The sequence below is a fragment of the Neovison vison genome, chromosome 1 (genome assembly GCF_020171115.1).
Source record: "Neovison vison isolate M4711 chromosome 1, ASM_NN_V1, whole genome shotgun sequence".
NCBI lineage: Eukaryota > Metazoa > Chordata > Mammalia > Carnivora > Mustelidae > Neogale > Neogale vison.
Genome location: NC_058091.1, coordinates 146184664 through 146208412, shown reverse-complemented (window position 1 = coordinate 146208412; position 23749 = coordinate 146184664). Strand labels below are relative to the sequence as shown.

General features: G+C 44.3%; 1 protein-coding gene and 1 non-coding gene across 2 annotated transcripts in view; both read left to right on the top strand.

Annotated features, from left to right (window-relative positions):
- Positions 1-869: 869 nt before the first annotated feature.
- Positions 870-23749, top strand: part of KIAA0319 (KIAA0319 ortholog) — a 90819-nt gene continuing 67939 nt past the window's right edge. The window contains 1 exon segment of the mRNA XM_044259989.1: positions 870-900. The gene's annotated coding sequence lies outside the window, so the exon portion shown is untranslated.
- On the top strand, positions 19363-19470 carry LOC122898249. The gene has a single exon (XR_006382934.1). It is a non-coding gene; the product is annotated as a U6 spliceosomal RNA (small nuclear RNA).

Sequence of the window (23749 nt, the reverse complement as noted above, 5' to 3'; positions counted from 1 at the left end):
CAGCACCCGCGAACCTAAATCAGAAAGAATCACATGCTCAAGACATAGTAGGGCCCAAAGAGGCTCCCGCCGGCGGAGTGGGACCTGTGCATGTGGGGTACCTTCCCTTCAGGGGACACATTCCTAAAGGGTCTTTAACCCAGGTGGTGTGCTCTTGGCTTCCTTGAGCCACTCTGACCCGGGCATATGAAAGGGGGCTCATCCCCCAGGGCCGTCTAGGATCATGGCGACAGGGAAGGGGCTGACGAAGGAGAGGCGGTGGGCCTCCAGGCCGCCTTCCCGTCCGAAAGCCGTGTGCAAAGTCGCGGGCACCTGGGTGCCGGCAGCTGGGCAGGGACCGCGGCCCGCCCCTCCCAGGGGCGCGTGCGCGCGCGTCGCCGTGGTAACCGCGCCGCGAAAAGGCGCTGAATCACGGGCGCGCGCTGCCCCGGCTCCCGCGGAAGCTGCTGCAGGGGGCCGGGCGGGGGTCCGTTCCGGGCCGGCGTCCTTGTCGGACAGCGGCAGAGCCCCGCGGACCCTGGGCTGGGCGTAGACGGGTTCGCGTTCGCGGCTGGAGGTCAGCGCGCCGCGGTCGCCTCCGCCGGTCCCGGGTTCGGACCACAGTCCCTCCGGCGAAGCTCTGTCGGGGGGAGAGCGGGCGGGGGCTTCCCTCGGCGGGCGGCCCCTCCCGTGAGGCGGCAGCAGCGCGCGCCTGCGTGGGGGGAGCGCGTGGGAGCGCGTGGGAGGGCGTGGGAGGGCGTGGGCACGTGCCCCGCAGCGGATTACGCCGCCGGCCGAGGAGCAGGTGCGACGGCAGGGGATGCCGTCCGGGAGCGCAGCCGGCCAGAGCGACGCGAAGCAGGGGCGGCGGGGAGCGGGCCCCGCCCGAGGCGCAGAGCCCGGGCGCCCAGAGTTTCGGAGGTGAGTTGCTCGGGGCTCTCGCGGGGGGGGGGGGCGGGAAGAGCGTCCAAGGCGCGGCGGGGCGCGGCGGGGCGCGGCCGGGTCGGGCGGCGGCGGGAGCCCTCCCGTCTTTCCCGGCCTCACGAGCTGCGTTCCGCGCCTGTGGAACCGCGTTCTCTAAACTTGGTTGAGTCCTGTTGGTGGGACCTTTGCCGGCCGCGGCGGCCTCGCCGGAACCCGAAGCTTAAAACCGCTTCACGCTTCTCTCGCTTCCCTTGGCGCTTGCTCCGCGGAACGGGGAGGAGTCACGGCGTCGCCGGCCGAGCGCGTCGGTCCGGTGGTCGGGGGTCGTCGCTCTCCGCCGCGCCGGCTCACGTGCGAGCGGCAGCGAACGCGACGGGCCCGGTCACGGCCGGCCTCGGCCCGGCTGCTTCCACCCGCGCTGCGGGCTGGCGGCTCAGAGAGCGCCGGCGTGGAAAGTCGAGGTGTACGGTCGTGGTAGAAGCGAATTGTGCACAGCCGCCTTCTCACAAACCAAACCAAACCAAAAACAAAACAAAACAACAACAAAACCCCCCAAAAACAAAAACAAAAAACAAACAAATAAACAAAAAACACAAGGATTTCTGAGACGAACGTCAGTATTGATTCCTTTATTCCTGAAATGCATGTTCCTGTCTGAACACTCCGCACTGTTCAGACGAGAAGACCGCAGTCATGGGGACCCCTGAAGTGGTGGCAAATACAGCGTCTTGTTTTGTGTTTAATATCTTACATCACTTTTCATATAAACGAGGAAAACTGGAGATAATCCAGTCATCGAGGTAAGAGTCCTAGAGAAAGCGGAATTCTTCTGTCACTGAGACGCAGATGACGTGGATCAAGGCTTTTTGCAGCCGCAGGAGACTCATCACCCTTGGCCCCGCATAACGCCCGTGCGGGGACGTCATTTTCTTCCAGAAAAACAAAAATAATTCGGCCAAAATCTTTATGTATTAAAAATAGTCAAAAGAGAGTTTCCGTAACTTCTCAACGTGAAAGAGTGGATTGGCTGTCAGATTTTCTTGACTTTTAGTTGTTTTGTAGCCAAGCAGAGAAAACGCGTGCTCTTTAAATAAATATGCAGAACCAGGCGTGACTCTTCCATGTTGGGGAGCAGGTGATGTAGATTTCCAGGTCAGGTGACCTGGGTTTGATCGTGGTCCTGCCGCTCTGTGGCTCTGTCACATTTGGCAAATTCCCTAGTCTCTGTAAGCCTCAGTTTCTTTATCTGTAAAATAAGGATAATAATAGGACTTACTGATAGAATTCCTCTAAGAATTAAATGAAGTTCTATGCATAAGGCGCTGTAACCCTTCAATAAAAGTTGTGATCATTCTTGAAATAAATTTTCTTTTCAGGAAGTATGTTCTGTCTTCAAAATAACTTGGCAGTAAAAGTAGAATTATTTTGATGTGACAAAACCTTCTCTGATTTATAATGTCAAACCATCATAAAGTACATAATTTTTCCTTGTAGTATTATTAAAACAACAACAATGCTAAACATAATCACAACCTTAAAGGCATGCAATTCCAGATAAGTATATTTAATACCGCAAGGAAGAGTTTTGCTTCAGTAGGCCTAGAGTAATTAGTAATTTCTTGTTCTGTTTGTTGTGGTTTTTTTTTTTTTAGTCTGTATTTTTAAACACTATTCATGTGAATTCAATAATGAGAAATTATTTCACTTGTTTCTACTAAGTGGTAAAAAGGGTTAGGCCAACATAACACCTACTTTTGCATCATTTTTCAGAATCTTTCAACAATAGATGCTTGAGTTTCAGAGCAAAGCCTCTCACAGAAATAAAAGGCAGGTAGATAAAGATACAGTATTGGAGTTTTAGCTCTGTTCCCTTCCAAATGACGTTGGTAGAATTACGTTAGCAGCTGGAAAGCTTTTCTCTGTCCAAACAGCTGCAAGTTCTTTTCCTGAAGTTCAAAAAAAAAGGGGGGGTGGGATTCTAGTAAACATCTATTTAATTGAAACAGTGTAGCTAGAGTAAGGGCATAATTCAGACCTCAACATGAATTTTTAAAGGTGGAGTCTTTCCATGCCATAATTGAAAGCACAAGAATTATGATAGTGGACGAGAAATGAACAAATTAACTCCAGTTAATTTGTGGAGTTAACTTGTTACATTTGTTAATTTGTTAATTTGTTGTTGAATTTGTTAATTTGTTAAATCTGTTGCCACCCTCAGATTTGATGTATTCCATTTTGCAGTATGTTTCTTCATGAGGTGAGGAGGCACACATTGTTCCCTTCTAGGATGAGGAGGACCCTGCTGTTCGAGGATCGTGACAAGCAGCATACCTTAGCATTTTCTTTGGCTTTTGTCCTGCCTTCTGGTCCATGTAGCACACTTGTCTTTTAAAAGAACTACCATCACCATCTCTCTCAAGTGTATTTCTATTTATCAGGAAGTTGAAATATCTCCTGTTAGTTCCGTATCTTCAATCTTATTGTCCTAAAAGACTTGAAACCTCCAAATTTTAGGTGCCCGTGCTTCATATGTTGCTGGAGTAAAAGACTTCTCTAGTCATAGCACTGAGATCCCCACTCCCTGTCATATATGTTTATGAGTCTGATGACTAACTAGTCTTCACCCTTTTGCACTGGACCTACCTGCCTGCCTCCTTCCCTTTTTAAAAGATCTCATTTGACAGAGAGAGATGCAGCGAGAGAGGGAACACAAGCAGGGGGAGTGGGAGAGGGACAAGCAGGCTTTCCGCTGAGCAGGGAGCCCAATGCGGGGCTTGATCCCAGACCCAGGGATCATGACCTGAGCCGAAGGTGGACACCCCATGACTGAGCCACCCAGGCGCCCCTGCATTGGACTATTTTATCCATTGCCACACTGCACCTGCTCTTCCAAATCTGGAGAAATTTTTTGACCTTATTATTCTAGTCTTCTTCCACTCAGTTGACCAGTCACACTTTTTTTTTTTAAGATTTATTTATTTATTTTAGAAAGAGAGATAGATTTTGCATTGCTTCTGCCTAGAAGTTTAGCCGTGTAGCCGTGTGTTAATAAAAGATCTGTTGCTGCTCTGTAGGCATGTGCTCCGCTTAGCCTGGGTTTGGAAGGTCCTGGGTTGTCCAAGCAGAGTCCCTGTGAGGAGGCATGCCTTGGCAGGCCAGGTTGCTTTCTAGCTCACCATGGCGTGCCTCGGACTTCTTCTAGACCCTGTGCATTAGTCTTTCTAAGCTGCAGTGACACGTGTGAGGGGCTCCGTAATATTTCATGATGTCAGTAGACGTCCACCGTCTCTCCTGCCGCACCAGTTTGCTGTTGCCGCAGAACAGAATAGCGCAAACTCTGGGGCTTAAAACAATACCTTTTTATGAGCATGAATTAGGGTCTCCCTAGACCCACATCAGGTTACCAGCGGAGCTCATTTTCATCTGGGGGCTGTGGGGAGGACCCTGCAGCCCAGCTCAGTCAGGCTGTTGGCAGAAGCCAACAGGACCGAGATCCCCCTTTCCTGCCAGCCGTCCCTGTGGTTGCTCTCAGCTTCTGGAGGCGTTCTTTCTAGACGCTCCCTTCATCATCAGAGCCAGCAGCAGAATGTTTCTGTCGTGCTCAGTGTCTTCTCTCTGACTTCCCTTTCTGTTAGTGGAGGGAGATCACTGTTTTAAAGGCTCTAATGATAGGTTCGGATCACTCCGATGGGCTCCCTGTCTTCAAGCCAACCGATGGGTAACCTTCATTATATCTGCAAAATTGTCCTTGCAGGGAATCCTCATGTCCTCGTGGCAGTAACACCCCGGGGTGAGGGTCCTGAGGCCACCTTCGAATTTTCCTGTCACCCTTGCTGATCACTGTTCGACTGTTTTCCTGATGGTGCACTGAGCCACAGTCAGCCTTCTTTTTCGGTCTTCACTGTGCTGCTCCTTCTTTGGTTTTGGTAGGTCTGGTAAGATCATTTGTACTTCTTTAGTCATCCTCTGTGGATTACCATTTCTCTGGAATACAGGTTATACCCCAGAAGAAGAGACTGCAGCAGATGCAATAAGATCTCATGTTCTAGAACTTCCTTGGAGTGGAGCAGTGTGTGTTACGGGGAGTGTGTGTGTGTGTGTGTGTGTGTGTGTGTTGTATCCTGCCTGGCCATTCGTCTGTTGGAAGGAGGGTCCCAGTGCTGGTCTGCCAGGCTCATCCTCGGCAAACCCGCCTTGTTCGTCTGTATATCCCCAGCATTGAGCGCTGGTTTCATTTATAGCAGGCATTAAATTAAGCTTTTTGGGGAACACTTTTTAATTCCATGGAACTTGAATATTTTGTGTTTATCTGCCTTGTATTTCTTAGTATCTAATTCCTTAATTGTCCCAACTTACTTTTGGCTCTGCATTTGGAACCAAATTGTGTTCCCTCCTTCTCCTTCATTTTTTCCCCTATTGACGTTATTTTGTCTTTCGAACATTCAGGTAAATCTTCCGCTCATGTGTAATGTAGAGTCGCCACAATAGCATTTATTACATCATAATTCCCATCCCTTTGTGTTTGGGTTGCGTTGTCATCGTTGTTCCTAGTTAGTTACGGAGTGAGCCATAATAAAATGTCATTTAGTTCCTATATTTTAGATGGCTTTTGCCTTATAATGAGTATTAGAATCTACCTTTGTTTTTTCTTCTAATTCCCCAAATATCCTTATATAGTTTTGCCTGTTTATTTTTTGCAAATGAATCTTACTTAGTACTAGAAAGCATTCTGCAGAGTTTTAATTCATACTCCATTCCTTTGCGAACATCTTTGACATCCGTTACCCTCCTAGGGCGAACCACGTCTCAGCCCGCACGCACTCTGCCATCATCTCTGTCAGTACGGCCTGTGTGATTCTGCTGAAAAAGAGACGGATTCTCTGTCCCATCTTTGTCACGCTGCTGGCCACGCCTGGGAATGGGATCTCTCACATTCGTGCCCGTCAAGCTGTGTATCTGTCTGCCCTGCGCAGAGACGCTGCTGCTTCGAGGAACTTTGCTGGTCGCCGGCAGCCTGGCCGTACTTACCCTGATGCGGGTGTTTGTTGCATTAACGCGGTGGATTTAATAACGCGGAAACCTCTCCTGCTGCACTCCCACCATCTCACCGGTGCCGTTCTTAGAAAGCTGACAGATGGCGGGGGAGGGTTGGTCCTTGCTCTCTGCCTGTATTTTCTCCACCTTGTTCCCTGATCTGCCCTCGGAGGGCCCCACAGAATCTGTTCTCTCCCCATTCCACACCAGTGCCCTTCCTGTGTTTAAAACCCAACACTGGCTGGATCGTGTTTCCCTTAAATCTGTTTGATCTCCTGATAGGGCGTCCTTTATCCTGTAATTGTAAGGCATTATCTCAGTTGCCAGTAAAATCCTGGGTAATCCTCTGTGTTGCTTGGCACAGGTTTTCTTGAACTTATTTTACCTTACCAGTTTCGAGTGGAGAAAGTTAGGGTGTAGACTGTGGTACTGAAACGCTGCCGAGTTTCTCAGCTTAGCCCCTAGCTGAGTGTATTATCTAGATCTCCTTCCGACTCCCTTGTTTGCTCGTGAGGATGGGGGTCCTGTGTGCACCCGGAGACGCAGCAGCAGCACCCTGACTGTCCTGCAGGGGCTCCCTGAGTGGCGTCTTCTCCACCCCTCTCTCCAGGGCCGCGCAGGTCCGGGGTGACTCCGGGACTGTTCCTCGCCTGCTGGGTCGAGGGAGACTGCTGGGAGTGAAAAAGATCAGGGCTTGCTTTTATCTTCTGTGTTCCCGACCCATTGAAAACTTCAGGACTCGTTTTGGAGAAACTGGAAACTGACTTCTTTAGCCAATTCATCCAAAATGTTCGTACACCTGTTGAGGGTCAGAATTTCTTACCTCTCAGATGGTTATGGGGAGGCTTGGCTCGGATGCTATGAAGTATATAAAGTTACCTTGTGACCGTAAGCACTATTATCAGTGGCTGTTCTGTTAATGATGGTGACGATAAATACTATAAACCATTTATTTCCTTGTTAGAAGGATAGACTGATAGCTGACAGTACTCTCTTTCTTTTGCGATCATAGGGAGTAAGTGAACAATTATTTGCTTAATGCCAGAAAGTTAAATTTTTATTTTTTAAATTTTTAAATTTTTTTAGAGTTTGTATTTCTAAGTAATCTCTACATACAACGTGGGGCTTAAGCTCATGACTCTGAGATCAAGAGTCACACACTCCACCGACTGAGCCAGCCAGGTGCCCCCAGAAAGTTAAATTTCTTTTTTTTTTTTTTTTAAGATTTTTTCTTTTTAATTTACTTGACAGGGAGCAAGAGAGTGCGTGCACGTGTAAGCAGTGGAGCTGCAGAGGGAGAGGGAGAAGCAGGCTCCCCGCGGAGCAGAGAGCCCAAGGAGGGACTCGATCCCAGGACCCTGAGACCATGACCCAAGCTGAGGGCAGATGCCCAACCCACTGAGCCACCCAGGTGCCCCAGGAAGTTAAATTCTAAAGGAAAACCTTTTGGCTAGCTGGTCATAGACTTGCTGATAAATAGAAATAAAAATCTGAACAGTCTCCAAATGGATGAATGGTTTGCCAGATTTGGAAGTTTAGTAACGAAGAGAAGGAAAAATGTTTCTCTACCCTTCAAGATCTTACACCTAGACTAAAAATTAAATTGACAAGAGACAGATTAACAGGAGAAAAAAAATCCAGGTTTTATTACATGTGCACATGGAAGCTCAGTGATAAAACTGAGACTTGAAGAAGTGACCAAGGCTGGCAGCTTTTATATTTTTTAGACAAAGAGACAATAAATCTTTGAGAAATTGATAGGACAAAGAAAAACTTAACTTTGGAAGCTTTGATTAGTAAGGAATTCTAAGCAGAATTCGGGCTGAGATAGTCAACTAGTCAGCAGTAACAAGAGGGGTTCATACAGCCTTCTAGGCTCTGAATTTCCTGTCTCTGGTGCTGAGGGTGTCTCCTTACCTCCCGGTTCAGAGAGGTGCCTTTCTCGTGGGAGATCTATTTCCTGCTTTCTGGGGGATGGAGAAACGTCTGAGTGTCCTGATTATACAGGCTGTCTCTTAAGTAACTTTTATTTAAAATAATCAACATGACAGTCCACCCTTGGACCCTACAGTAATCCCCAGCTGTGTTCAGAATTTGACACAAAGCAGATCCGCTTTCTCTGACACACAGAGCACTGAGCCCCGGCTCCCAGCTGTCACCGAGGACTGATGGGGCTGTCCTGTACGCCTGCTGGCCCACTCTTGCTAGGTGCTTGGAAGGTGCTGGTTTAATTATTATAGTGCAGGACAAAACATTTACTTGGGTAGCAGTGATGGCCCCGTTAGGTAGGGATTGAATTCAGGAAGAAATAGAAGTGCTGAACAATTGAAAACTAAGCTAGTTCCATAATTAAGGGAGATTATTTAAAGCCCCATAATGTACACTCAAGGTTTTACGTGCTGGAATTTTTCTTTTTAATGTAGGAGCAGAGTCTGCAAGAATACAAAACTGGTGTTATTTACGGTGTGAGGGCTGGGAGGCAATGTCTTAACTTAGCAAAGTTTAGGAAAGATGGTAAAATACTCTAGCAGCTGGCCAATGGATGCATAAGTAAATATGAATATAAATGTCTTTTTACCTTTTACTTTTTACCCTTCACCTTGGCTCTGTGTTGGCATGCGGACATGACAGAAAGCCCCTGGCATCTGAAGGTCAGAGTTCCTCTCTCTTCTCGCCGTGAGGAATTTGGCTTTTTTTACCCCTACACTTAGAAAATGCTCTCTGCTCTTGGTACTCATGGGTTAAGATAAGGGGGCAAATTCCAGGAAGCCTGTCTTTTGAAAAGTACAAAGGATGGTGTTCCAGGTTGGACTATGTCCCCCCAAAAGATAGGGTGAAGAGTTCACCTCCCTCCCTGTGGAATGTGACCTTATTTGCAAACAGAGCCTTTGCAGAGGTCATGGAGTTCAGATGAGGTCAGCAGGGTGGGCCCTTAATCCCTCGCACTGATGTCCCTATAAGAGAGATGTGGATGTAAGTGCATTAAGGCACACAGGGAGGACACCATGGGACAACAGAGGCAGAGCCAGGAGTGATGTCACTGTAAGCCAAGGGATGGGAGGGACTGCCACCCAGTGCCGGGAGCTGGTGGGGAGCAAGGAAGGATTCTGCCCGGGCTCCAATTTCAGACTGCTGGAACGGCATCTGAAATCCTCTAGAATGGCGATGGGACAGATTTCTCTTGCTTTAAGGCACCTAGTTTGTTGCATGTTATTACAGCAGTCCCAGGAAACTGACATAGACGGTAAAATGCAAGGATCGTATTAAAGAAGCACATACTTTCTTGAGTATCTAATGGGGACATAGAAATAAGAAGTGTTCTGGACCTTGGCTTTTAATAACAGCCTGCGGGGTGATTTTACATTTCGTAAGTTCTGTATGAGTCATATATGACGTATTAGAACTAAACAATTTAAAGAAGAGAACTCGAGGCTAGGAGATAGGCAAAGAGAGGGTTACTCTGAAAAATTATTGCTTTGAAAGCAAAAAAATGAAAATGCATGACATTTGCAACCAGTGCTTTCTGTAGAACAAGTTAGATTTTATAAAGACAACAATCTGCTAATTTATCTACGTAGGAAGTTTAGGTTTTTAGGAAGCTGGATGCCACTGTATGGTGTTTTCATTGCTTATGTTACCGATGCCTTCTAGCACTGCCTGTTCCCCCCTCCCCACTATTCCGGTGAACTTTTATGCTGTTTTACATGGTTTTTAAGACATTTTTTTTAAAGATTTTTATTTATTTATTTGACAGACAGAGATCACAAGTAGGCAGAGATCACAAGAGAGAGGAAGGGAAGCAGGCTCCCCGCTGAGCACAGAGCCCAATGTGGGGCTCAATCCCAGGACCCTGAGATCATGACCTGAGCCGAAGGCAGAGGCTTTAACCCACTGAGCCACCCAGGCGCCCCTATTTAAGACATTTTGAATAGTGAGTATAAATGACCCACCCAATTAAATGTTCCTCTTCCACGTCATCTGTGGGTTTTAACTAATAGTTTGTCAGATAATTTTATGGATTTTTAAAAATTTGACAGAGAGCAAGCATAAGCAGGGGGAGCAATAGGCAGAGGCAGAGGGAGAAGTAGATTCCCCCCTGATCAGGGAGCCCAATGCAGGACTCAATCCCAGGACCGTGGGATCATGACCTGAGTTGAAGGCAGATGCTTAACTGACTGAGCCATCCAGGCACTTCAGTTTTATGTATTTTAAGACCATGACATTGGTCCCTGAACTGGAATGAGCAGATAACATTGCTGGAAGTAGTGGCCTTTTTTTCTAGTCACAGAGTAGCCAGAATTACCATGGTCCTGGATGGAAACCCCAGTTTTCAGGCTATACATCCTGTTGGTTCTTAGTTCTGCCAGGACCGCAGCCCCTGACTTAGGAAGGCCCTTTGCTGTGGATCCCTCCCTGTATCATTCAGTCCTTCATCGTGATCTGTTTATAGGCAATGATCATGTCTGCAGGAACGTGGGAGGGAAGGAAATATGTTCACGTAGACCTGACCACCCTCCCTCCTAATTTATCCTCACTACCGTTCTGTCTATGGCTATGACTGAGCTCTAAATCCCCAGCAGACATTTTGAGCAGGAATGTCTCACGGTGCCAGCCGGCAGGGGCCTCTCACGGTGCATTTCTCCACCGCGCACGTAGGGTATCCTGTCATAGCCTGTCAGCCTGTCATGCCTATGGCATTCTTTCCATCTAGCAGCCTCCTAACAGTAGCCAGCTAAAGAGAAGAGAAAGTCCTCTTTTGTCACTGAAGATACATCACTGTTATATTATAGAAAATTTAGGAAACAGAAAAGTAGAAAGAAGAGAGAGACAATTGCATTCTGCTCTCCTGCCCTGAGCTTATGCATTGGTCATTGCTTCCCTTCTGAAGTGCTCTCCATCTGTAATTTCTAGAAATCCCCTTTATTGCCTTCCTGAAAATCAGAACTTTTATCTTAGAAGCTTCCTAGAGCCTCTTTTTTTCTTCCTCTGGAATCTCTCTTTTTCTCTATAAGTCCGCACGGTTTGCCAAGACTAATTGTACCGTCAAACCTGAAGACTCTTTGTGTATCTTGGGACGTACTCTGTCTGGGCCTCCCACTGGAATATAAACTCCTCAAGGGAACCGGATCGGCAGAGCCTAGAATACTGCCTTGTGTATGGAGGTGCACAATATACTTTTAAAAATTCCATTTTTACAGATTTTTTATTTGACAGAGAGAAAGAAAGAGAGCACAAGCAGGGGGCGTGGCAGAGGGAGAGAAGCAGGCTCCTCACTGAGCAGAGAGCCTGATACAGGGCTCGATCCCAGGAGCCTGAGATCATGACCTGAGCTGAAGGCAGACGCTTAACCAACTGCTCACCCACGTGCCCCGATACACTTTCTTTTAAATAACAGCTGCATTGAGATATAATTTACATACCACGAAATTCACTCTTTCAAAGTATATTATCAGTAGTTTCTGTATGTTCCCAGATATATACAGTTCACCCTAATTTCAGAAATCTTCACCACCTCATTAAAAAAAACCTCGGACCCAGTAAGCAGTCCCTCCTGTCAGTCCCTGGTCCCACTGATTTACTATATATTTGTATGGATTTGCCTGTTCTGGACACTTGATATAAATGAGATCACATGGTATGTGTGAGACCCTTTGTGACTGGCTGTTTGCACTTGACACAGTGATGTCAGGATTCATCCTCGTGTCTCTTTATTGCCTGTAACATTCCCTTGTCTGGACATACCACTGGATACTATATTCTCTTTACCCATTCTTTAAGATTTTATTTGTCTAAGAGAGTGCCTGTGTGGGGGGGGGGGACAGAGGGAGAGACAGACAGACAGAGTCTTGAGCCGACTCCCTGCTGAGCACAGAGCCACCCCCCCGCCGCCCCCGTGGGACTCGATCTCCTGACCCTGAGATCATGACCGGAGCCAAAACCAGGAGTGACCCGCTTAACCAACTGCCCCTGTCTATCCATTCTTGAGTTGTGCACACTTGGGTGATTTCTACTTTCTGGTTACTGTGAATAATGCTACTATGAGCATTCCTGCACAGGTTTTTGTGTGGGCATATATTTCCAATTCCATACCTAGGAATGGAGTTAGTAACTGCCTAACCTTTGAGGAAGCGCCCAAGGTGTTCTCCAGAGAGGCTGTACCGTTTTACATCCCACCAGCAATGTACTAGGGCTCTCATCTCTCCACATCTTCCCGACCCGTTTGTTAGAGGTATTGGATGATTCCATCTTGGTGGGTGTGAAAGGGTATCTCATGGTAGTTTGGGTTTGCATTTCTCTAATGACTGATAATGTTGAGCATCTTTTCATGTGCTCTTTGATCAGTATGTATCTTCTTTGGAGGAATGTCTGCTCGGATCCTGTGCCCATTTTTTTTTTTTAACTGGACTATTTGTCTTTGAACTGTCGAGTTGTAATTCTGAGTAGAAGTCCTTCATTAAATATATGGTCCGTAAATATTTCCTGCTGTCTGTCAGTTGTGTGTTGATGTTCTCAATAGTACGGTTTAAAACATAAATGTTTAAAATTTTGGTGAAATCTATTTTGTCTGGTTTTCCTTTTGTTATATGTGCCTTTGCTACCATACCTAAGAAACCATTTCCTAATCCAAGGTCACAAAGATACGTATGTTTTCTTCCAAGAGCTTTTATAGACTTCACTTTTAAAGTTTTGGTCTTTGATTCAAGTTAACTTTTGTATATGGTGTGAAGTGGGGGGTCCAACTTCATTCTTTTGCATGGACAATCCAGTTTCCCCAGAACTATTTATTGAAAAAACTGTTCTTTCCTTATTTGGTTGTTCCACCTTTGTTGAATATTAGCTGACCAGAAATATAAGGGTTTATTTCTGGATTCCCAGTTCTATCCCACTAATCTATGTGTCTTTCTTTATGCCCATGCCATATAGTCCTGATTACTATGGATTTGTAGTGAGCTTTGAAATTGGGAAGTGTGAATCCTTCAGTCTTGTTCTTTTTCTTTCCCCCAGATTTTTTTGGCTGTTCTGGGTACCTCTCTATTTCTGTATGAATGTTACAACCAGTTTCTGCAAAAAAGACAGTCATGACTTTGACAGGAATTGCATTGAATCTGTAGATCAGTTTGGGGACTTTTGTTATAATCATATTCAGTACTTCAAACCATAAAATAGGTTGTCTTTCCATTCATTTAGGTATTCTTTAATTTCTTTAAAATACTTTGTAGTTTTTGGGATGCTTGAATGGCTCAGTCTGTTAAGCATCTATCTTCAGCCCAGGTCATAGTCCCAGGGTCCTAGGATCAAACCCCACATCGGGCTCCCAGCTCAGTGGAGAGCCTGCTTCTCCCTCTAGCTCTGCCTACCTTTACTCCCTATCTCTGTGTCAAATAAATAAATAAACCCTTAAAAAATAAAATAAAATATTTTGTAGCTTTCACAGTACAGATTTTATACTTTGTTAAATTTATTACCAAATATATATTCATTATGATGTTATGGTAAATGGAATTGTTTTCTTATTTTTATTTTTGCTTGTTTATTACTATAGAAATACAATTGACTTATATATTGATCTTCTATCTTGCAACCTTGCTGAACTCTAGTAGAATTTCATAGACTCCTTAGGATTTTCTCAATGTGAGATTGTGTCATCTGCAAATAGAAATATTTTTACTTCTTTCTAATCTGGGTGATTTTATTTTACTTTCTTGCTAATGTCCCACCCAGCACTTCTGGTACAGTGTGGCACAGAAGGAGGGAGAGTAAAAACATCCTAATCTTGTTCCTGATCTTAGAGGAAAAGTCTGTCACCATCAAGTATGGTATTACTGATTAGTCTCTATAGATTCCATTTATCAAGTTGAGGAATCAATAGATATCTGAGAATGAACAAATTTGTATATAATCATTTCTGTATTGTTTATATTTTTTGCTTTTTGGGTCTTGTTAATAAACCTATTCCTAATCAAAGGTTATAAAGATATTTCTGTTTATATTTTCTTTTAATCTTAAAACTTTGTGTCTCACAGTTAGATCTGTAATTCATCTAAGATTTATTTTATATGTGGAATGAGGTCGACATGGTAGCTTTATCATTTCTCTGGAAAGCGCCGTTTTTATTCTTATTCTCCGCGGTGGACAATTTGATGGAGATGTAAAGGGAGACAGGACTTGCTACAGGATTGGTGCACTGTCCAGCTCTCAAGGCTGAGCCCAACCTTGAGTAGGACAGGACCATGTGGCCAAACCCCACAAGTTCACTGTTCCTTCCCTGTTGAGGGACATCAGGAGGGAGCCAAGGCTTCACGTCCAACTTCCAAGTCTCACTTGAATGTATTTCAGGGGTTCTAAACTGCAGTCAGAATCCTAAGTGCCAGGAAGTCTGAGCAACCTAATTTTAACATTTCCATCTCTACTCTGTGAAGGGATGTAGGAAGCTGTGCGAAGGGATTCGGAGTATCTGGGTTTGTCCATTTATCTTCTAAGGGTCAACTTCTGTTCTTTTTCTTTTCTTTTCTTTTTTTTTTTTTGACTATTTTGCCTTCTTCATTGCAGTGTTTCTCATAGATCAGGTCATTCATCTGTTTCTCAGATTCCCTTTTTCTTCTGTCTGTTCAAATGTCCTGCCTGCTTCTCCCTCTCTTGATTTTTTAATTTTTTACTAGGAACATTAGAAATGGGGAATAGATCTGTGTGCAGTCTGCCATTTTGAACAAGGAAGTTTTCTTTTTACTCTTAGCTTGCCAGAGTTCTTTTAATGAAGGTGATTTCCCCCCAGAAAGATTAATGTGAAAGTATTTGCTGCCTGTGCTGTGTCTCTGGACAGTCCTTGGAATAATGGTGACCCTTGTCTCCAGGATCTGCTTCTTTACAGAGATCAGATACTTTGAACAGCAAGGATGGAACCATCCTTCTGTTCTTTCCAACCATGAGATGAATCCCTGGGTATTTGGTCTGTTACTACAGCATCCTGGTTCTCTCAAGCTTTGATGATAACCTAGGCGTGTTAAGTAGTAGCTGTGATTAGAAAGCCTAAGACCAGCACCTGTCCCCCACACGTCTCCCATACCACCCTCTGCCAGAGACTCCTTTGGTGCCCAGGAATCTCCTTATGAAATTGCTAGCCTCCTCAGAAAGAGTAAGACCTAAAGGCTTCCTGACCCACAAACTACAGTGGCCTCCCGCTGCCTCCCTAACCTTATGTCCCTGTGCTTTCCCTTCTCTCTGGGCTGCCTTTCTTGCTGTTGCTGGAACCTGGGCATGTTCCCTCCTCAATGCGTGTACATTCGTATCCTCTGCTTTCAGATGCCCTGGGGATTCATTCTCTCATCTCTTCTCTTCGATCAGATAAGACTTTCTAAGTTCATTAATTCTTCAGCATTGCCTTGTCTAGGCTGCTACTTAACCTGTCTGTTGAGGTTTTTTTTTTTTTTTTTTTTAAAGTAATCTCTTCACTTAAGGACATGGGACTGAAACTCACGACCCAAAGATCAAGAGTCACTCACTCAACTGACTGAGCTACCCAGGTGCCCCCATCCATTGAGGTTTAGAGTTTTTCTCATTGTTGTTTTTACTGGTTTTTGTTTTGTGTTTGTTTTTAAGATTTTATTTATTTATTTGAGAGAGGAAGAGAGATCAGGGCAGGGAGAGGAGGGCAGAGGGAGAGGGACAAGCAGACTCTCCACTGCATGAATAGCCCGACACAGGGCTCGATCCTAGGACATTGAGATCATGACCTGAGTCGAAGTTGGGTGCTTTACCGACTGAGCCACCCAGCTGCCCCCACACTGAGCTTTTTTTTTTTAAAGATTTTATTTATTTATTTGACAGAGATCACAAATAGGCAGAGAGGCAGGCAGAGAGAGAGAGGAGGAAGCGGGCTCCCCACTGAGCAGAGAGCCTGATGTGGGGCTCGATCCCAGGACCCTAGGACCATGACCCAAGCTGAAGGCAGAGGCTTTAACCCACTGAGCCACCCAGGCGCCCCCACATTGAGCTTTTGATAGCAAAGATGATATCTTCTTATTTTTGGAATTTATACCTGGCTATTTTTCAAATCTGTCAGGGTCTTTTTGTTGTACAAATCTTACACCTTATTATTAGATGTTATTCCCTTAAGCATTTTTAACATCTTATTTTCTATTTCTCTGTGCCAGAATTCTGTTGTCTGAAAATCACAGAAACCTAACTCTCTTGTTTTTTTTTTCTGTTGCCTTTCTTGAGGGTGCCTATATGTTTTGAAATTTTGAATCCTAAGTTCAGGTTTGTCTGCTCTTGGGAGACCAAACTTAGAATGAAAAGTTGAGCCCAAATCTGTGGTTGCCAATTCTAAAAAGAAAAATTTTTCGTCATACAGAGCTGTGGGGCTGAATTTTTTTTCTTATTCACCCTTTCACCTGCATGGATCTTTCTCAAAGGTTTCTGGCTCCACGGGGCACTCTGTTAACCTCGGACTTGAATGTGCCCGGGGCTCTGGCTGTTCCCTTTCTCTGTCATCAAACTCAGGTCTCTGGGCTCTAGAAGTCTACAGTCTCTCTGGCAGCCTCTGCATCAGGGTTGGTTTTCCCCCCTGCTTTCCAGCCACCTGTTTGCTTTAGTGCTTATTCTCTGGGAGCGCAGGTTAGGAGTTTAACAGGCTGTTTTGCATCGTATTTTCCTCGGCAACCTAAGTAGTTTATTGGCTCGCCGCCTTGCTAGACCCAGAGATCCAGACTTACCTACACGTGTATGGTGCTATGTTTTCCATTCACAGTTCATGTCTTTCATGCAATATTGTGTCACTGACTATGTGGTAATACGTGAATATTATATGTTCATGGGATATTCAGTAGTACTTAACCATACCTTAATATAGGACATTTGAGATTCCAATTTATTATTTACTGTTACATTGCTTTTTAGTTATGATGACTAATTTTATTTAAAATACTGCTTTTTAATTATCAATTAAAGTATCAATCCTTAAAAACATCAAGATAAATTGAACTTTTACAGTGTTTGACTATAATGAATTTTTAAGAATGCCTTGAGGGGTGCCTGGGGAACTCAGTCAGTTAAGAATTCGACTCTTGGTTTTGGCTCAGGTCATGATCTCAGGGTCATGAGGTCGAGCCCCATGTGGGGCTGTGTGCTCAGGAAGGAGTCTGCTTAAGGATTCTCTCTCTTCTTCTTCTCTGCCCCTCCTCCTGCCTGCTCATTCTCTAAAATAAATAAATAATTCTTTTGGAAAAAGGGGTGCCTAGGTTGCTCAGATAGTTAAGGGTCTGCTTTCAGCTTGGGTTGTAATTTCTAGGTCCTGGGATCAAGCACCCTCTTGGGCTCTCTGCTCAGTGGAGAGTCTGCTTCTCCCTCTGCCTCTTCCCCTGCTTGTGCTGTCTCTGTCTCTGTATCTCTCTCAAATGAATTTTAAAAAAAAATCTTTTAAAAAAATACCTTGAGGGACACCTGCGTGGCTCAGTTGGTTAAGGTCTGTCTTTGGGTCAGGTCATGATCCGGGGGTCCTGGGATCAAGTCCCATGTTGAGCTCCTTGCTCAATGGGGAGCCTGCTTCTCCCTCTGCCTGTTTTGCCTATTCTGCCTGTAGCTCTCCCTGCTTCTGTTCTCTTTCTGATGAATACATAAAAATCTTTTAAAAAAAAAAAACAAACAAAAAACCTTGAGAGGATCATGCTGGATCTTTTATGTCAACTGATAGGGCTTAAAAGGGGCCCCTGGGTGGCACAGTCAGTTAAGCATTTGACTCTTGTCTTCAGCTCAGGTCATGATCTCAAGCTTGAGAGATTGAGCCTCATTCAGTGCAGAGTCGGCTGGAGATCCTTTCTCCCTCTTCCTCTGCTTGCACTTGTGCTCTCACTCAAGTAAGTAAATAAATCTTAAAAAAAAAAAAATCTTCACAGGCATCTGGGTTGCTCAGTCCCTAAGCGTCTGCCTTCGGCTCAGGTCGTGATCCCAGGGCTCTGGGATCGAGCCCCGGATCTGGCTCTCTGCTCAGCGGGGAGCCTGCTTCTCCCTCTCCCGCTGCTTGTGTTCTCCTCTCACGGTCTCTCACTCTGTCAAATAAATAACTAAAATCTAAAAAAAAAAAAAAAAAAAAAAAAAAAAAAAATCTTCCATCTTATACCAGTTTTTGTAAAACCTGGTATCCAAGCAGTGTTTCAGGAGAGCGTAAGGCACCAGGAGACGCAGGGAACGGCACACGCCACAGCAGACAGCGGCGTCTGCGGAGGGGTCTGGGAGGGCCTTCATTCTGCGGTGCTTTTCTTGGACTCCATCCGAGAACGCACGCCGCGCGTGGACACTGTTCTTCGTACCAGGAGAAACTGGTATTTTTTATCCTGTTCCTTCTGGTGTGAAGAGGGAGTCCCTTTCTGATACACTGAATGTAAATGGAGGAAAAAACTGTGATATGGCCGGGAGGGATGCTGTAGGGAGGGGGAGTGTGTGCGCACCGGTGTAAAGATGCGGAAGATAGTTCGAGATGGAAAACTCGAGAGGGAAAGCTAAGAACTGTCTTTTGAAAGGTGAAGGCGAGTACCAGAAAGCAGAGCTGCGGGCGTTGACAGTGGCCGGCCGCTCCTTCAGAGTGGCCCTGGGCATGGGGAGGGAGGCTGTTCGGGCTGCTCTCTGCCTTCAAAGTGGATTGACGTACCAGTCTAAGACGGAACGTCACATTACCTAGAATAAAGGTATATAAAAGCATACTCTGTGAGAAGTCTTGCTCCACCCACGTCTCCCCCCGCTTCCAATTCCTTTTCCTACCCTCCACATCTCACATCTGCCCCTTCTCTTGGTTTCTGTTATGTGCTTCCATGATTTCTTTTTGCAAATACAAGCAAGCAGGAATCTTGTCTTCTTCCGAAAGGTGTCTTACTGTAGACCCTGACCTTGCTTGCTTGCTTCATTTAGTATCCAAAGATCTTCTGATAATATCAGTGTGTGTGTATAACATACATGCTACTGTGTGTGTATACATGTATACATGTGTGTATGTATGCTTGTGGTCTATAATGTGCACTGTATGCGATATATACATAATACATATACTTGTGTATCTATGCGTATACATTCTATATTATGTTATACATAATAGTATATATACATGTATGTATCCATATAGTGTTTGTATATATGTGTGTGTATATAAAATTCTCTTTTATAACTGCATAGTATTCCATTACTATGATCTATCCCAGGCTAGATCATAATTTGTTAACTACTTTCCTGTCAGTTGACATTGACATTTGGGTTGTTTCCAACCTTTTGTTATTATTAACAGTGCTGCAGTACCGTATGTCATTTTGCATGTACGCAAATAAAAAACAAAGTAGAATTAGATACATAATGTAAAATAATTAAATCCATGTTAAAAATTCATATTGATTTGAATTTTAAAGTTAGGCATCGCAGTTAACTCTTGCTTATTCAAGGAGAGTGCTCTATTCAGCAGCACATATACTAAAAGTAAAACAATACAGAGATGATGATCGTGGCCCCTGCACAGGGCTGATAGGCAAACTCACTCATTCAAGGAAAGAGTTACCATTCATTCATGCATGCATGTATCCATTTAGTACATCTGAGCTCCTAGCATGTCCTAACCTCTCCTCTGGTTTCTGGGGTGAGCGTGGCAACCAGTCCAAGTCCCTGCCCCTGTAGTTTACAGTATGATGTGTGGAAACTGGGTTTTGAAATGTCTAGGGATGATGGCACCGTGAGGTCGCTTGGCAGAGAGGAGGAGTGACAGAAAGGGACTGGCAGGTAACACAAGACCTAGTTGCTTAGATTTTCTATTATACTTATCCCTTTTATAACTTAGAAGAAAATTCGATTAGCTGTTTGTTTGTTTTTTAAGTGCAGAGAGATGTAAGGCCGCACACAGTAGTGAAAAGAACATACTGTCTGGTATCAGCCACACTTGAACTGGGTTCCAGTTCTTGGACATTTGTATTTCTGAGCCTCCGTTTTACCGTCTATGAAATGGGGATGATAATAATGTAATGGGGAGTTAGAGCACCAAACTAATGCATGTACAATGTTGGGAACATGATGAAATAAATAGTAGTTTCTATAGTGTGAATTGTTTTTTGAATACAGCGTGTGACTTTTGGCGATAGTGTGGCCTCAGGACACCTCCTAAGGAGGGAGGCATGACTTTGGCTTGGAGCCAGCTGTCGACAGCGTGGGGGAGAGAGTATGGGGACACTGATGGACATCAGAAAGAAGCCTGGGAGGAGGAGGGCAGACGGAGAGGTGGTGTGACCCGTTTGCTGTCCAGTCCTGAGGTGTCTGTCCTGTCCAGGTATTTTTAACACCGGCTCCTCTCATCTTCTGAACAAGCCCATGTGACATATACACAATCCGTCCCAGTCCTGGGAGGCCGGCCAGTGGCCACTGGGGTGCTTCTTCCTTGACCTGAGTTCATGGGTGACAGCTCGTGCAGTGACTTCTTCCAGGATCAAAAGTGAACTCCACTGCTGTGAGATGGGTAACTGTGGGCAAACCTTACCAAAAAACAAGACCCTTAGGAAGTAAATATCAGGAATGTTGGATTCTGGCTGTCACATACCAGGTTTTATTTTTTCATACACTCAGCTCCAGCTGAGATGAAACCTGTCAGCTGGCTTTGAAAAAATATTTCAGAGAACCATGGTCACTGTATGTCTTTGCACTTGGGACTGCTGAATTTAAAAAGTTGAAAATTAAAATATGAAAATGTCTTATTTTTCCCCCATGGTCTGGGTTTCTAAGTCTTTCCCTCACTCTGGTTCTCCCTTTCTCTTGGAAGATGGTAACCCTTGTGCTCCGTGTTTTGTTCATAAGCCGCTCATGCCTACGTTAAACGATCTCATACATCAGTGGGGATTCAGGATGATGACGGGTAAGCTGTTACTACCGTGAGTAAAGAATCCATGTCACCTCTTTCTCTGGACAGTGTGGCATGTGGACCTTTCTTCTGGAGAGGGACGTATGCTAGTCGTGTTTCTGATCAGCTGCCCAGTGCAGCCTAAGCATTTTCTCGGAGCTAGAGTTGTCTGATAAAATACAGTGTAAATATGTCCTAAATATTGCATGATAGAAAAAATGATTTACCCAAATTTCACATTTAATTGGGAATCCTGTATGCTTATTTGTTAAGTGCAACTGCCCTATTCATCCCCTTTCCCTCTGTGTGTCACATCCACTTCCTGATTGTAACCTCACGTGGGCTCTCTGTTGCTGTTGGATTTACTGCGGCTCTTGATGCCGAGCAGATCTAAGCCTCCAGTGACCAAGCATAATAGCAAGAATATTTATTTATAAGATATTAAAAACATTCAGGGGACTCAAAGGGTACAAAAGGCTATTTGCTAAGAAAAAAAAAAAAGAGAAAAAGTCTCTGTCCCTGCCCTCTAGGGAAGGCACAATAAATATTAATGGTTTCTTGTATATTCCTCCAGAGGGTAATTCACTTTCAAGCAAATTCATATTTATATTTCCTCCCACCCCATTCTCTTTTTGCATAAATAGTAAAACCATAATCACCATAGAGCTTGCTCAATGCCAGCACGCTAAGCGTCTTCTCTTTCTTCACAAATGCAGGGGGTTTCATGATAGGAGTAGACTGTAATTCAGTTAACCGATTCCCTGCTTACGGAAGTTTGGCTGCTTCCAGCCTATAGGCTAGGACTAGGATTGTACCCAGGAGTAACCTACTGTGCATATGATCTCCTGAGCGCCCAGGCTTGTCTGTGCCACAAATCCGCACCAGTGGGATTGCTGGGAGTTCACGGTGCCACCTGCCCTCCGGAGAGGCTGCGCCAATTACACTTCCCTCAGCGGGGACTGAGAATGCCCGGGGGCGTGGGGGAGGGGCAGACTCACCAACAGTAGAACGCAGGAAGGTTTTCTCACATGTGACCATCACTAGGTGGAAAAATGAGATCTCTTAGTTTTGTTTTTTTTTTTTCCCCAATTTATTTATTTTCAGAAAAACAGTATTCATTATTTTTTCACCACACCCAGTGCTCCATGCAAGCTGTGCCCTCTATAATACCCACCACCTGGTACCCCAACCTCCCACCCCCCCGCCACTTCAAACCCCTCAGACTGTTTTTCAGAGTCCATAGTCTCTCATGGTCTCTTAGTTTTAGTTTATATCCTCTTTTTATTCCTGATTTTGAGCATCTTTTGGGGTATTTAAAAAGCATTTATATTTTCTTTTCTGTGTTCTGTCTCTTGATGGACTTTTTCCACTGGATGATTATTGGTTTGAGGCCATTCCTGTTTACTAGGGAAATTAGTCTTCATAATGTGAGTTGCAAATATTTTGCCCACTCTGTTGTTGACAATGACTTTATATATGGTGATGTTTCTATGAAAATTTTTGTTTATATCCCTTCCTTTTATTAATGGATCAATTTATTCCTATTTTTTGTTGGCTTCTGAGTTCACATCGTTCCTAAGCCTTCCTCACTTGAAGATTATATAGTTATATAATTATATGTAGTCTCCTATTGTTTTTCTTTAAAAACAAAAGCTTTATTGAGTGATAGCTCATGTAGCATACAGTTCATCAATTGAAATGGTGCAGCTCAGTAACTTCTTCTGTATTCACAAAGATGTGCAGCCATCACCACAGTCTGTTCTAGAACTTTTTCGTTACCTCCGAGGAAATCCTGTGCATGTTAGAATTCACTCCTCATTCTACTCCAGTCTCCCAAACCAGGCAGCCATTCACTTACCTTCTGTCCGTATGGATGTCTCTTCTGCTTATTCTGTATAAACGGAATGCTCTAATTGGAATTAGATCTGATGGAATGAGCTGACTGGCTTCTTGCATTTAATTTTTTAGCATAATGTCATCAAGGTTCATCTGTCTCGTAGAATAGATCCGTACTTCATTTCTTTTTATTGATGAATAATGCTCCACCTGTGGATAGAGCATGCTATCCAGTTTTCAGTTGGTGGGCAATTCGGATGGTTTCTACTCTTTGGCTGTTGTGCTTAATGATTCCGTGCCCACTCGTTCACAAATTTTTATGCGGACACGTGTTTTCATTTCATTTCATTTCTCTTGGGATGCGTACACAGGAGTAGAAATGCCGGATCATATGGTAAGTGTGTTTAACTATGTTAGGGGCTGACAGACTGTTTTCCAGAATGGCCATGTCACTTTACATGCACCAGGAATGTGTGAGAGTTTCGGTCTTTCCATATCTGCAACGGTTTTTATTGTTTGCTTTTTTGAGAAGAGTCGTGCTATTAGGTGTGAAGTAGTATCTCTTTGTCCTCTTGATGTGCATTTCCCTGATAGCTAATGATGTTAACCATGGTTTCATGTGCTTATTGGCCATTTATATATTTTCTCGGGACAACTGTCTGGTCAGATCCTTGTCTATTGGAAAAATTGTCTTTTTATTTTAGAATTATAATAGCTATTTATGTATTCTAGATACAGTTTCCTTATTAGACATGTAATTTATAAAAATTTTACCCCATTCTATGGATTTTCTTTTTGCTTTCTTAATGGTGTCTTTTTAATCACAAAAGATTTTAAATTTTGAGGTCCATTTTTTCTATTTTTCTTTTTTTGTTTGTTTTGGTGTCATATTAAGAAACCATTGCTTAGTCCAAGGTCATAAAGATTTACACCTTTGCTTCCTTCTAGTAGGTTTATAGTTTTAGCTCTTACATTTCAGTTTTTGGTTCATTTTGAGTTGATTTTTGTATATGCTAGGAGGTAGAGGTCAAATTTCATTATTCTGTATATTGATACCTGGTCGTTGCAGTGCATTTGTTGGAAAGACTGTTCTTTTCACACTGAACTATCCTGATATCT